Source organism: Mauremys mutica, chromosome 11, assembly GCF_020497125.1.
Source record: "Mauremys mutica isolate MM-2020 ecotype Southern chromosome 11, ASM2049712v1, whole genome shotgun sequence".
NCBI lineage: Eukaryota > Metazoa > Chordata > Testudines > Geoemydidae > Mauremys > Mauremys mutica.
This window is the reverse complement of record NC_059082.1, coordinates 19,723,069-19,739,283: the sequence shown is the minus strand read 5'-3', so window position 1 is coordinate 19,739,283 and position 16,215 is coordinate 19,723,069. Positions and strand designations below refer to the sequence as shown.

Genomic DNA, 16,215 nt, shown 5'->3' with positions numbered 1-16,215 from the left:
CACCGCAGATGAAATATCACTTGGTGATAGGGTGACCAGACAGCAAGTGTGAAAAACCGGGACAGGGGGTGGGGGTCATAGAAGCCTATATAAGAAAAGGACCCAAAAATCGGGACTGTCCCTATAAAATCGGGACATCTGGTCACCCCACTTGGTGAAAGGTTATATGTTTACAACAACCAAGGATGTTTAATCCATTTTCTGTATCTTGAGATATTAATCTATATTATTGTGAATATACAATAGGTACCCTGGCAAATTAGACCATATTTATCAAAAGCACTAACACTACTCCCATTATTGGAACACGGATCCTTAGCTCTACCTATTTCAGGTACTTTTTTTTATATGCTGCAGCAACTAAATCTGTAACTTAGCCTTCCAACTGTTCAGACTCCTTAGAGATTTTTCACATGGGGATGATTATGGCTCATAGAAATTAAACAGGAGCATGACTACTGGTCCTAGCATTCCATGGGTTGGAACACTAGATAGTAAATATCCCAAGTCTCTGAGACACCATCTCCTGCCTTTTCCACACCTCTGCCAGCCCAAAGAATTCGCTGAAGAAGAAAGAAGGAGAGCAGCAGAGTTTTGGTAGAAATGTGTTCAGCTTTGAGCACTTCGGAGCAGGAAGTAGACAGATGGACTTTTATGTCGGCATCGCACCTGGCACCGCAGAGGTACATTACACTGACGATGTGCATGTGCACAGACATATTGTGTGTGTAAACCTCACACTTCATAAGGCTATTTTTGTCAGGTGAAGTAATTTCTTTGTTGCAGTAAAACATGAAGAGCATCTGAAAATACAGGACTAAATGGAATTGTCAGAATGATTCACTGAAGTTTTTGATCAGTCTTAAATAACCTGATAGATTTGAACTACAGTATAATCAAGGTTGCTCTAGAAGAAAAAATATAAATGCATTGTGACCTTGTGATCCTGAATATGATGGTAAAACCAAATTAAGTTAAAGAATAGTAGATTAGCTTTTGTCAGGCATCCACTGAGAATCAGCTGGGTAAGTATATTTTATGACCTGTGGTGAAGGCAAACACAGATGCACACAGGCAAGGAAAACAAAAGTCTTGGACCAAGGGTGAAGAAAACTTTACATTTGTGCATGACAGGAAATCCACTGAAGAAAACAAATTACAACTAACCACTAGAATGCCTCACTTGCCTTAAAGAAATACAAAACAGTCTGCAATGAGAGAAAATGTCCTCAATTAGAACAACCGCAATATGAAGAACTATATTTGGGAAAAAGTCTCTCTGAACTTGACAGCAACCCAGCTCGCAAAACAGATGATGGACTGCAGAAAGTCAACATGAGATAACCTCTTCAAGATTAAATGCCTGAAGACAAAAGCCTCTGAACATAAAGCTATGCCTGAAAAGATAGCTATTCCATGGCTTTTACAACATGCACTCTTGAAAACAGATCTACCATTTTCTAAATCAACTTGAAAGAGTAGTTGCCGTTGCACATTTATGTTTCTGCTGAAATACTAAAGTCTCACAATTACGCTGATCATAAAAGATTGGGCCAGCTGTAATAATGTGCATATTTGTTTAAGTTTCTTATCTTAATTTTTCGTTATTTTGACTAATTATGATAACTGGTGCCTCTTTTTAAAATGAAAAATAATTATATTAGTTTAGAAAGGATACAAATGTATATATGCCCAGTTATATAAGTCCCAAATATCTAGACAGCATTTTGTTTAATGGACGATAGGATTTTCATCTGTTCAGCACTTCTCAGGATAGTGCCCTTATTGAACCTTATAATTATTGAACAAAGAGGTAAATTCAAAGCTTACATTGTTTCAATATTTATGGATTCAAAATCCTCTAACATTCATCCAAAATCTACTGGAGGTTCTTGGATTTTAGCAGGCTACATTAGACTGTTTACATTAGCAAATATGGGCTAATGCAATTAAGGTAGGAAGAAATAAAAAAGGAAAAAGCAGCCAGATGTTTGAGAAAGGATAAAGTTGTATTAAAGGAAGTGGTGGAAGAAAGGGGAGGATGAAGGGAGAAAAAGGCCAAAATAGCAAGCACACTCAAGAGGAAGAGGGGGAAATGGAGAGAAAGAAAATCAAACACATTAAAAAGACAGATTTACTAAATAGAAGGGAGAAAAAACAGTACAGTAACTCCTCGCTTAATGTTGTAGTTATGTTCCTGAAAAATGTGACTTTAAGCGAAACAACGTTAAGCAAATCCAATTTCTCCATAAGAATTAATGTAAATAAGGGAGGTTAGGTTCCAGGGAAATATTTTTCACCACACACACACACACACACACACACACACACACACACACACACACACACACACACACACACACAAAATAAGTTTTAAACAAACAATTTAATACAGTACACAGCAATGATGATTGTGAAGCTTGATTGAGGTGGTGAAGTTAGAGGGTGGAAGAGGGTGGGCTATTTCCCAGGGAATGCCTTACTGCTAAAAGATGAACTAGCATTTGGCTGAGCCCTTAAGGGTTAACACATTGTTGTTAATGTAACCTCACACTTTACAAGGCAGCACGAATGGAGGGAGGGGAGACAGCATGTCAGGTAGAGACAGAGACACACACCCTGTGTGTGGGAGAGAGAGATGCGCATTTCCCCTTTAAGTACATGGACCCCACTCTAAGTACATTGCCTTTTTAAGTATATCAGTAAGTTGAGACAGCAGCTGCGGCCAGCAAGCTTTCTTCATCCTGAGCCCTGTCATGTCCCCACCCTGCTCTATATGGAGAAGGGGTAAGTGGGGGGCAGGAGCAGGGGGAGGGGGACACCCTGACATTAGCCCCCTCTTTCCCTCCCCCCCCCAGCAAGCAGGAGGCTCCCAGAGCAGCTCCAAGGCAGAGGGCAGGAGCAGCACATGGCAGTGGGGGGAGGGACAGTTGAACTGCCAGCAACTGATAGCCTGCTGGGTGGTTGCCTCACAGGGAACTTTGGGGAGCAGGGGGGCTGATAGAGGGGCTGCCAGTCCACCCTGGTTCCAAGCCCCCAGCAGCTAGCTCCAATGGGCTGCTCTTTCTGCAAGCAGTGGACAAAGCAGGCAGCTGCCAAACAACGTTATAAGGGAGCATTGCACAACTTTAAATGAGCATGTTTCCTAATTGATCAGCAATGTAACAATGAAACAACATTAACCGGGATGACTTTAAGTGAGGAGTTACTGTATAGGGAAAGTATACAGCAGAAGAGAGAGAGACACTGAAACTGAGGAACAAACAAATACTTAAGTATGAGGAAATTAATTCAATATAAGAAACAAGAGACATCAGGAGGGCAATTAGTTTTACTTTTACTGAAATACTGTACAGTAATAAAAAAGACAAACACACCTTTGACTCCCTCCTCAAACCCTCCCCTTCCCCATGTCTCTCTCCACAGAGAATCTTGCCAATTTCTTCCAAGAGACTTAACAAAATACATCATGACATCTCCCCTCCTCCTACCCCCATGTCATAGATGTAGATGTTTCTTGTCTGCTCTTCTCCTCCACTTGTCCCATTCCATTTACTGATCTTCCTCATACTCAGTCTCAGCCCCTTAACCTCTGACTTGCCTCTGATTCTTTCCCCTCACAATATAAACATGTTTTAGTCACTCCCATCATAACAGCTATACCCCTCTCACCTTTAAACTCATCGAACATGCAGTTACAATTGCTGGCTGGAGTTCCTCGCCTCCATTTCATCTTAGACCCTCTCCAATTCAGCTTCCACACCTTGCACTCCACTGAAACTGCTATTGCTAAAAATCTCTAATGACCTCTTCCTAACCAAAGCTTAGAACCAGTACTCCATTCTCATTCACCTTGATGTGACAGCTACCTTCAACACCATAATCTATGCTCCTCTTCTTGAAATCTTGTCCTCCCTTAGCTTCTGTGACTGGCCTCTCCTGGTTTTGCTTCCTACCTTTCTAATTGTTCCTTCAGATCATCCTCCTCACCCCCCCCAGCTTTCTGTGGAGCTCAGTTCTTGGTCCACTTCTCTTTTCCCTCTACTACTTATCACTGGGCAATCTCATCTGTAAACTCAAATTCAACTATGTCTATGCTAACAACTCCCAGATCTCCCTCTCTCCCCCAGACCTGCCCCCTCCTTTCCAAACTAAAAATGTGGCCTGTCTCACTGACATCCCCTCATGAATGTCTAGTCGTAATTTCAAGCTTGCCATGACTAAAACATAGCTCTTACATCCCCTCCCTCAACCTTCCCCAGTACCTCCTTTCTTGATCACTGTGGACAATCTCATCGTGCTGCCCAACACTCAGGTCTGTAACCTGAGTGCCATCTTTGATTCAGACCTCTCTCTAGGTCCTCACATCCAGGCTATGTTTAAAATCTACAGAGTCTTTCTGCATAACGTCTGTAAGATATGGCCTTTCCTATTCATCCACATAACTAAAAAACTCTCATCCAGGCTCTCATCATCTCACATCTCACTTACAGCAACATCCTTTCCTCTGGCCTTGACCAATACAATAGTGGCCTGCTCATATCCATTCAGAATGCTGCTGCAAAGATCATCTTCCTAGCCCATCACTTTGACCATGTCATCCCCCTCTTTTCATCCCACCCCACTGGCTTCACATCAAACATAAGCTACTTCAAGGCTCTTTACAATTTATTCCCACTCCCCCTATCACCTCTCATTCACTAATAAGATGTCACCTCTTGCCTCCGATTGTCCCATGATGCCAGCTTCCATCACCCAATTGTTAAAATTTCAAAAAGACCTTCATGCTTTTCCTCATGCTGTCCCCTTATGCTTGGGAGGAGCTCCTCCATAAACATTTGCAAAACTGATGCATTATCCCCCTTCAAAATCCTACTCAAAACTCTCATTTTCCAGGATACCTACAAAAATCTTGATAATTGTTAGGCTATTGGAGTGTTGACACCACAGCCTATATCACACTGACTAATATTGCCTTGTTGTCTCCTTGTACTCTGCCATCTGTCTGTATCCATCTGTTGTCTCTTGTCTTATACTTAGCTTGTAAGCTCTTTGGGGGCAGGGACTGTTTTTTTGTTCTGTCTTTGTATAGTGCCTAGCTGTCCTGGTCCATGACTAGGGTTCTTAGGCACTACCATAATACAAATAATAATAATCAGCTATACAAAATTAAATATAAAAAAGGTTTTAAATCTAGACCCTCTAACCCCTTAGCTGTCTTGTCACCCTTCTCTCTATTTTAGGAATGTTGACAGATGCAGCCAAAAAAATCAAACACAGGTTACAGCTCACTCCTTTAGTGTAGAAGCCCATCGTGCTTCTTCCTGGCCCATTAACTTCCACAGCAAAAGAGAGCTACAGCTCTATAGCAACCATTTAAAAAATAGTCCAGACACGCTGTATGACCTAACTACTATTCCGCTCAAAAAAATGGCTGTTGGGCTCTTCTCCCCACCACCCTTTCCCTTTTTTGTCTTTTCCAGACGCCATGTGTGCAAAAGACATGGAAAATGCCTGTGTTATTTTATGAATATTACGCATACAAATGTTAGTTTGATTGTTACTCTGCTGGCTGCTATATGGTGACGAAGGAGGGATTCAGTCACGAGATGAGCAGTGGAGCTGGGTCAGAAATTTTCTGAAGGAAAAAGCAGATTCTTTGAAAGCAAAATTTTTTTTTTAAGAAACCTGCCAATTTTGACTAATCTTCCAAAGGAACCTATCAGGCAGGTTTCAAAATTTACCCATCAGGCACACAGTGGAAACCTGCCTGCCCAGCTCCTTAGCAGCCTGCCCGTAGGACTGCCTAGGAATTGAGACCCCAGGGTTCCTAGGCACTGTGGTTCTGGGGTCTGCCCAATGGCCAGGATCCCCAGGGTTTACAGACTACCAGGCCAGCTGATTCCCAGGGCTGCCCAACTCTTGAGCTGGGGACCTAGTTGCCAGGCAGTGCTGGAAACCCTGTCTCTAGATGGGGATCTCAAGGTTTAGACTGCTGGCTCTGTGGCAGGGAGCCTGGAAGCCCTGAGAGCATGGCCGGCTCCAGGGTTTTTGCTGCCCGAAGCGATAGGGAAAAAAAAAAGCCATGATTGTGATCGGCGGCACTTTGGTGGCACCTCCACTGAGCCGCTTTCTTGTTCGGTGGCACTTCGGTGGCAGGCCCTTCCCTCCAAGAGGGACCGAGGGATCTGCCGCCGAAGAGCCCCTTCCCCTTGGCTGTTCCAAGCACCTGCTTTCTGCGCTGGTGCCTGGAGCTGTCCCTGCCTGAGAGCTCACTTGAGCCGGGATTTTCAGGGCATCCAGACTCCTGGCTCTGGAAGTCCTGGCACAGGTTTCCAGGATCCACAGCTCACAGTCAGTCCTGCCATATGGACTGACCCAGGACCAGAGACCCCAGGGCTTCCAGATTTCTGGGTCAGCTGGCTCATTGGGCTGCCTGACTCCTACAGCTTTTGGAGCCAGCTGCCCCAGTAGTTAGGGAGCCCTGTTAAACAGGAACAAGGCACTCTTATTCCAGAATAGAAAAAATGTCTACACATGGCGTTAATCAGGAATAATCAGGAATCATTCCATGTGTAGACAAAGCCTAATTCTGATATATTTATCAGCAGAATCGTTAATTAAATTCTTATTGCAGACCATTTAATGACAAAGGGGTTGACAGATGCAATTGAGGACAGAATTTAGCCCACAGAACCTTTTATTATTGGCTCCTGAAGCAGCAGTAGCATTAGCACAGCTTGATTTTTAGATCAAGTTGAGTTTGCAGAGAAAGCAGTTAAAATAGTTTACTTGCAAACTAAGCAAAGTTGATCTGGAAGTCATTAAGAGATAATAATTATAGACACCCCCCACGATGCCATATTTACAGTCACTTTTCAGAGTAGAGCTGTAGTTTTACAACAAGTCGTTCTGTAAAGAAGGGTCTTGCAGGCTCTCTCTTATTTGATTACCCATTTATTCCTGAGGACTTAGCACTTTCTCTTCAACAGGACTCATTTTCTAACAAGGATGATAGAAGTGGAGTGAAGTGGAAAAACGAGGAAGAAGAAAAGCAATAGAAACATACAGTAGTAAGTATCAACTTTTAAAATATATTATATGGATTCTTGGATGCAAAATTTGTTATGATAAAACAAAGACATAAACCACTATAAACATTTGCTGCATTTAATGCAGATAATGTGTGGAGATTATCACAGTAAGATTTTGTTGCATTATCCCACATTTTGAATTTATAGCATCAGGGGTTGAGGGGAGAAAGGGAGGAAGCAGATGTGTCAAAATATACAAAGTAAATATCCTTAAATCAAACTCTAATAATTTCTCAAGAAGCATTTTCTTACTTCGCCAATATACTATTATCAATGCAAAGTATTTTTCATCAGTTTGTGCATTTATAGTGAAATTGACATGTACTGACATGTGCAGATACAAATCTAACCCTTCCAAGTCTATTTATCAGACATGCCTATAAGAGTTTTTGGTTTGCCATGTCATTACATTTACTGATACAATCTTATATGTACTTAACATTCTTAGCAAAATAGTGAAGAGTACAGTATCTAGTATCCGGTTTTAAAGGAATTCTGAATCTTGTCATGTTAATTTTGAATTACCTGAAATGTATTAAGGCTTAATGCTGCCATTAACAGTCTTATAGGATTATTACAATTATTTCAAACTTTTTCCACCTCTGTTGTATGTCTTCCTCGTAGGTCTGGATAATAAAAACCTTACACAAGCAAAATTCCCACTGAAGTCAACTAGTGCTTTGCTTGGATAAGGACCCTTAATACACCTTAAGCATAATAGATGAAATCCTAGCCCTACTGAAGTCTGTGGGAGTTTTGTCATTGACTTCAATGAAGCCAGAATTTCACCCCTAAGTCACCTAGACCTGCTCTGTGAAGAGTTAATGAAATGCGGTGTTGAACTGGCATGTGTAAACGGTGATAAGACTAAGATGTTTTTGCAAGAGTTTGTGTGTCTTTTGAGAATCTAGGTGTTAAGTTTACATACACAAGTTGACTGCATGTAAACCATTTTGGTCCAGACATCAACACACAAGTACAATTTTATTTCAAAGTCACAACTTGGTTTAGTTTAATTAGTTTAATTACCGTAATTCTTTTCTGCAGATATACAATCTTTACCTTCTTCCTGCTTGATTGCATGTCTGTTACTTCCAAAGTACTTTCAATCATTTTTAAAAGAAAGAAAACCCTTTGAACTTAAGAGGCAAGTCCATTAAATTGGATACACAAAGTTTTCACATAAAAGCTAATTAGAAACCACACCATAAGGTTTTCTTTAACATTTTGACGCCTTTCAGAGTCCTTGCCCTCACCCCCCATTGTGAATCTAACCAGACATCCCTTTTGGAGGAGTTTCTTTTTGCATATTAATGAATACTTCACCCTAGGTGTTCCTTGTCTGTCCTGGCTAAATACAGATTTGAAAATTAAAGTTAATACAAGGTACATATGTATTGACCAGACCACTGTAGCAGGTACAATTCATATTGTACAGCCAGATGCCAAGTGTCATAAAGACCATTAAAGCATATATTTAATGCAGTTAAAATAATCATAGTGCTCTTGCAGGAAGTTTGTTCCATCACAAGAAAGCAATAGACTATATGGTTAAATGGTGGAGAGGAGAATAGTGAACAACTGAGTGACATAAGTAAGAGAAGTCAAAATGTGGCATTTTACTAGAGAGTTAAAATGGAATGTTGAGAATTCATCGAGGAATAATATCCTAAAACTGTTTATACCGGCAAAAGCCCCTTACATCATTTAAAAGAAAAATACTGTACAACTTCCTAGTTGTACAGCTTCATTGTGTCAACTGCACAATGTGGTAAAATAATCAACCACAAAGGGCATAGCTAGGCACAATGACCTACTGCCCTATGATAAGCAAACAGGAAAGAGCAAAATAGTGAATTATTTAAGATGATCTACAGGAAAAAAGAAAATTAAATTTTGCCAAGGTGTCTTCAATATCAGTGCATCACAAACCTATCAGATCACTAAACAAGATGCATAACTCTCAAAAGCAGAAGTAGATAGAAGAAGTAGGCTCTCAGTTTAGAAAATATTAGAAAAGCAGGCTGTAATAATTTTCACTGTAATAGCTGTAGAAATCATAGAGGAAATACCTGAGAAGGTACAGGCAATCTGAGTAAGAGCAAAGTATTATCCCTCAAACAAGACTCTAAAAAGAAAATAATAAATATCAGCCCATTTCTGAACAAAATTTTTTAAAAAATTCTGAAGCAGCTTTGGAGCCCTTTAACTTTCCTTTTTGTATAAATACATCTGCTTCCTGTGCGTTTTGAAAACAAATAACTTACTTCCAAGGCCAACCCTGCAAACTCAACCAACTCAACCAACTTGAAAGTCAAGATGTATTTTTCTTGTTCTTATGTGATGACCAGTAATAAAGATTTTATATGCTTGTCTCAGTATACCCTGTATAACCACCGATGTCTTCAGTTAAGGCTCTGAGTTATACCTTTTCCACCCTATTGCCTTCCACACATGTAAATACATCATTTGAAAACTATGGAGTCATGCAGGGTCCTGCTAATGGAATTTGGATAAAAACGTTGCTGATTATGCATTGGCCACCAAATCATCCAATTTTCTCCCCCAGAGCTGATTGCATTCCAAAAGCTTGGCATTAGTCAAATATTTTTTGGTCATTAAAATAAATAGATCTGACTCTGAATACAAAAAGAAAACAGATGTGTTAAGTAGGAAGGTTCAATTTCTAACTAGTCACATTTCAGAATGAGGTACACTTTAAAAAGAAAGAAGCAACAGACTTGATACTCCACAGAAGACAGAGTTCACCATGACCACCTGCTTGGTAGCTTAAATGCCAATGGAAATAAAAACTGGTGGCACAAGAGAGGGGTTAGGAGGAAAGGTAAATGCAGTACTGAAGAGGTTAAGTGCAAGTTGGTGGCTACACATCCAAGAGGAGATATCAGAAATGTGGCTGGAAATTCAAGAATGGACAGAGGAGGAGAGGTCAGAAATCATCCATTTTTGAGAATCTCTGTCATTAATGTGGTACTGCAGGCATGGAAGAGGTTATTGAAAGAAATTAAAGAGAAAGCATGAAGAACACATGTGCTTATTTCTTTGAACGTATAAAAATCTGTAGGTGCTAATCTGAAATTCTAGGTGCCTATACCATAAAATTAAATCTCCCCAGAATTCTATAAATACAAGCGGATAGTTCAGGAATATAACCGACTGCAACCCCCAGCCGACTCCCCTTCTCAATAGCTTGAGAAAATAGATGGCCGTTGCAGTATGCCCATAATGTTAAACCTAGGCTCTGGCTAAACAAGGGTAGGAGTTTAGAGTTCAAAAGTCTAGGATCTCTTACAGAAAAATCCCTACCATCTCTCTCTCAGTTATAATAAAGGCCCACCCAGTGCAAGTGTCTCTGCTAATCTCAATTGTGGCAATATATGCGATCTCAAGGATAACCATATCCCATGTCATCTGTGGATGGAAGATCTTCAGAAGATACACTGAACATGTTAATAGCAAGTAGAAATAAATAGGGGACCACAAAGCCCTGGAAGCCAAAAGAATAAATGGATTTAAATCCCAAGCCCTACGTCTGCTGTACTACACTAGAGAAGCCTTGACTTCTCTTTGTGAGAAACAAAAAGGAATCTGGACAGTTCCCAATTACAGCATTAGCAGCCATCAAAGTCCCTCTTACAACACAATGTCTCGTTCTGCACTGGTAAGGATTCATGTACAATAACAAATTTGGGGACCAGATGCGTTTTCTTTTCCCTAGATGTCTCCTGGCACAAATCAATCTTCATTCTTCCTGCCAATTCAATATTCCCAGACTATTGCACAAGAACCATTTCCAGCTTTCTGGATTAAATATTCTCAGGTTCTCACACTGATTCTCAGATTCCTAATGCTAGTTTTGTTGATACCATCCATTTTATTTTGCACTGTGTTTTTTTCTTGAGCAATGAATTAAACATATTCATAGTATCTAGTGCAAGATGGTTGGAGATCAGCTGTTTTGCCCATTGTCCCTTTTAATGACTGGGGGAAAGTCATCAAATATACAGCAGAGGCAAAATCCTGCAATAAATCTCGTCTTTCTTTCAAACAAGTCCTCCTCCAGACGGAGATAGTTCTTACAGCAGTTGCAGCTCAAAAGCATCTCACATTTGAGTTCAATCGTAAGTGACACCTAAGATTCATTCTAGGCCATTTTCAGCACCTGGCAATTTAACTCCTTACTCCCAACTGCCCTGCTGGGGGAGGGGGAAGGGGCAAAAAAAGGCAGAAAAAGCCGATAAAAAGGACCAGGAGAGCAGAGCAACTCAGGTCCATATCTGTTTTCCAGGACTCACATACACATCTCCCCTGCTGAACCCTTCCTTTACTCAATATGCTAATTTTGCATCTAATTGATTAAAAAAATATAAACCTTGTAACATTCATAATTTTGTCTAGGAAATTTAAAGAATAAATTGCAGATTCATGCACTACCTCAATTTCATAAACAGAGACGTTCTTATGGTAAGGCAAACACCTCCCTATGGGATTTGCATAGTATTCAATTCATGAAGAATTGCATTTCAATATCAGTTGAATAGTAGAACTCACAATGTCCTTGCTGAAGGGAACTGTCAAATCATAACCTGTTCTTCCCGCTATATTGGCTGCATTGTTTCCACAGCTGCTGCTGCTGCCACTCCTATAGAGAGAAGAATCTATTCCCTATGATGGCGCTTTTAAAATTTTTTATTGACAGATCATGTGTGTCTTAAAGGCTAGTTTCATTCTCCAGAGAAGTAATATACGGATAAAAGTCACAGAACTAAAAGCTCACAATGAGCTTTGAAAAGGAATTCTGCTACAAAGAAGACAAACAAAAAAACCTTCTACAAAGTCCTGTTAGACACTCAAATGAAAGGATCACGGTAGAACCAATAAAGAGGTGTCCAGAGTCCCACAACATTTTGTCAACCACCTGAAGAAAGGGTATTACATCACTGCATTCAAATATTTCTTTTCAGCCTTATGCTATGTATCTTGTCCAAGCCACTGCCCAAATGAGAGAATAAATATTGGATCAGCCCCCTGAGGACAAGAGCTTCAGATTGTTGTTTGCCTGCTCAGATTAGGAGCATGGTAGCAGATTTTAGGGCAGCTCAGTTACTGAGGTTCAACTATAAATATATGATTTGCCAGTTCTGAATGCAAGTCAAGGAAACTGATCCTACATAGTGACATGGAATACCTGCTGAGTGTTATGGCCTTTTCTAGAACTTCTAGAACTTTTATTAGAAGTAGATATTTTGTTTGCACTTCTTTGTAGCCCTCCACCCAAGTTTAACATAGGAGTATGCACTGTGCTTAAAGGGATTTTCTTCTAGAGCAGATTTTTTTTAACGTGAAAAATTATTTCAGTTTCAGCAGTAGTTCCCTTCTCCCTCCCCCACCCTTCTTCCCTGTAATTAAAGCATTCTGTTGCTTTTACAGCCATATAATGCTATGAGAGCTGTCTGACAGATTTTTTTTTTTTTAGAGGCATGCTTTATGGGTTTTCAGTCATGGCAGCAGTCTGTGCCTTCAAAAGAATCATCACTGGTGAGATGCTGTCCAATGTGTTGAACAAACTGTTAAGAGTGGTGTCTGTTTAGGAAAAGTAGGTGTGGACATAGAAAAAAAAAATCTCTGCATCATATGATGCCCTCAAAAACCACTGAAAACATATGCAGTATAATTTACAGATGACATGGGTAAGAGTAAAATGCACTCATTACTTCTGCAAACGTGTAAGTAGCCTACAGCTGTTTGCCTTGATTGAAATATTTTCATCCCACAAGTAATATCACTAATGATAATTTGAAGCATTACGTAAAGTCTGTGGTTAGCATCCAGTGCTTTGGATCAATTGCTTCTGGTGAGTGAATGATAGGGATAGGGTTTCCTCTTCTTTCATTGTTATAATTTCACATCACTAGAAGTGTCAGTCCACATGAAAGCAAAGCAATGATATGGAAATGTACTGAAACAGCTGTGTGTTATCCCCTTAGGATGTGTCACTAAAGAGAATGTTAATGAATCTGGTTGTCTCTTTTTATGCATTTTTTATATTTTATGTCAACATGGACAGGAAGACCAAGTCTAATGTGTATTGAGACAGAATGGTATAATCCCTTGGTAGCTGAATTTTTAATGGGTCCTTGTGACTCAAAGACTTTCCTCATGGATGACGCTCTGAAAAGGAGCTCAGTCAGAGACAAGACGAACAGGCCACCCAGAAAGAATGACTGTCTCTGTTGGCCTCCAGAATATTTTTCCAGTTTTTGTAGCGCTAGGTAATAATTGGATCAGTATTCTGCTTTCACATCTGCTGCTGGTTGAGATCTCTGACTCCAGTTTTTCCAACTGCAATCTGACATCCATTCTGAATGTTATTAATTCCCATGAGTTAGCGTCAGACTGATAGAGAAAATGATCTGGTTGTCTCTTATCTTCCAGTGTTTAATATCAGTTCTGGATAGAAACAGCTGGAAACAATATCAAATTTTCAGAGGAATTTGATGAAAATATTTCACATCTACAAAAAGCCAACTTAGAAAAATAGTCTTATAAAGCTGTCTAGCTATCTAGAGAAAGAGACATGAGCAAAGGGTTACTGTGTAATTAGGTTAAAAAGGGCATAGTTGGGTATCCATTGGCATCTCTTCTAAATCATAGGGAAACCTAGGTAGAGATGAACCCAGCTTTGTTCCCAAACATTGAGAAATTTTGAGAAAAATTGGGTCATCCAAAATTTATACTCTTGATTAATTTTTGAGTGGAATCCTTGTGGAGTTAGAGGGGGGTGTGTGCACATAGAGATGATGCACAGTGTGGTATGTCCCATACTCCTTCCCTTCAGCCCATCTCCTCAGCCACAGATTTGTATCCTGATGGAAGAGTGTCTACAGGATCCAAAGGGGCTGACGCCATAGAAGCAGCACACTCCTAATACTGCAGCCTCCTGCCAGAGGTCTGCCAGTTTTCCTTCCCTTTTCATAATGTGGGCCAGAATGAAGACTTGATAAGACATTTTAAATAAAAATACAGAACTGGGACTAGAACCCAAAATTCTGACTTCCAGTCAACTGTTCCACTCACTTCATGTTATCCTATACATACAGCAGTACACTTAGAACTATAATGTCTGCATAGCATACAGATTTCAAATGTTTTACAACTATAAAATATCACCAACCTCATAAAAGTAAAGAATATGATAGGGAATACATTACTCACCGTTTAAATGTATGCATGTATGTATGAACAGAGCAGCAGGAGTTTACTCACCGTTTAAATGTATGCATGTATGTATGAACAGAGCAGCAGGAGTTTACTCACCGTTTAAATGTATGCATGTATGTATGAACAGAGCAGCAGGAGTTTACTCACCATTTAAATGTATGCATGTATGTATGAACAGAGCAGCAGGAGTTTCAGAGTGCATAGTAATGCTCCATAATGGTTCGAAACAGAAAGTAAAGACTATCCAAATAAAAGCGTAGGGCAAATGTAGGCCCTACTGTAACTACCTGAGTAGGAATTTGACCAGAACCATTAGAGTTAACATCCCCCATCTGAGAAATTTCATGCAACTTTTTAATAACCAAAAATTGTAAAGATCTGTTTAACGTCTCCTCGAAAGCAGCAGTGTCATCCAAAGAAAGAAAATTCAGTGCTAGAGGTGAAAATACATCCTCAATCTACTCCAGGGGATAAATATTTCATGCAAATCCTGTCACTGGGTCAGGGGTGGCTCTAGGCATTTTGCCACCCCAAGCACGCGGCAGCTTACCTGTGGAGGGTCCGCTGGTCCCGCGGCTTCGGCGGACCTCCTGCAGGCATGAAGCCGTGGGACCAGCGGACCCTCCGCAGGCAAGCCGCCAAAGGCAGCCTACCTGCCGCCCTCGTGGCGACTGGCAGAGCGCCCCCAGTGGCTTGCCACCCCAGGTACGCGCTTGGTATGCTGGGGCCTGGAGCCGCCCCTGCACTGAGTAGTCTTTTGCAGGAGTGGCGCCAGGGTTTCTGGCGCCCTAGGCAGAATTCGGGGGGGCGGCATTTTGCGCGCTCCCCACGGGTCGCGTAGGAGCTTCCAAATATTACAAATATTCTAGCTTATATCTATAATGTAATGATTCTATTACTGATATTCTTTATGTTAGCTCGCTAAAGATTTTAACAAACCCAAGACAAATTTGTTAGTGATAAGGAGCCCTAAATTAGTCTATTAGCTGATTTGATGACAGCTCTAAATAAACCTGTTATCTGATATTCCCCCTCTTTTTCCCAATGTGATGTTGCTTAATTTGAGTCTTTTAGTCGTTCAATATTTAACTGACAATAGCAACTGTATTGGTAGAAAATAGCTGACTCATTTTTAAATCCTGTGGCTCAGATTTTTATGGGTGAGGGTTGAAAAATGCATGTATACAATTTATGCATTCAGATGCACATGCAAATAACTAGTTAGGGAACTTCTGCTCGAGGTTACTGTAGTTTAAATCTAGAATTACTCTAGATTTAAATAGCTGTTTCTAAGAGCAGAAATTTATCTTTAAACATCTAACTTGCTTCCATTTCAGTTCAACAAAACCCAAGTTGCCATGACACTACAAAGCCTATCTATTCTCCCAGGTTTGTGGGGGTTCTAGAAAGGGAAGGGAGCTAAGGTTGTGGTTTCTGTTAATTTTGAATGGCCAGCCAACAGATAATGAGAAGTTCATGGTTGAAATGGTAAGAAACTTGTATACATTTTTATTGCTCATGTGCTTGTAAGTTTTCTAAAGAGTAAGCAAAAAATGGACTCTAAATATTATATTCCAGCCAAGTTTTTCTACTCTCTAAAACAATAAAACTGAAGCTTAGAGGAATTCAACTATAATTTTAAGGAGCAGATGATAGAGTGTAGACTGAGTGAGATGAAGCAGAATACATAAAGCATGCTCTGCATCTTGCTATGCATCCTTTTCTAGGGACCTACAAGGCACTAAGTGCTCCTTGGAATTCCTGAGCACCCTCAATTCCCATTGATTTTAGTGGGAAATGAGTAAACGACACACTTGGCAGGAGAGCTCAAAATCTTGTGTGATCAAGCACCCTCATTTGCTGCTGTTTTGAAGATCTG

General features: G+C 40.4%; 2 protein-coding genes across 5 annotated transcripts in view; one reads left to right on the top strand and one right to left on the bottom strand.

Annotated features, from left to right (window-relative positions):
- FAM227B (family with sequence similarity 227 member B) overlaps positions 1 to 16,215 on the bottom strand; it is a 200,951-nt gene that overhangs the window by 55,624 nt on the left and 129,112 nt on the right. The gene's annotated exons all lie outside the window — the stretch shown is intronic.
- The window catches only part of FGF7 (fibroblast growth factor 7), a 95,844-nt gene continuing 86,629 nt past the window's right edge, over positions 7,001 to 16,215 (top strand). Inside the window, exon 1 of the mRNA XM_044979834.1 lies at positions 7,001 to 7,073. The gene's annotated coding sequence lies outside the window, so the exon portion shown is untranslated. The remainder of the gene's footprint in view (positions 7,074 to 16,215) is intronic.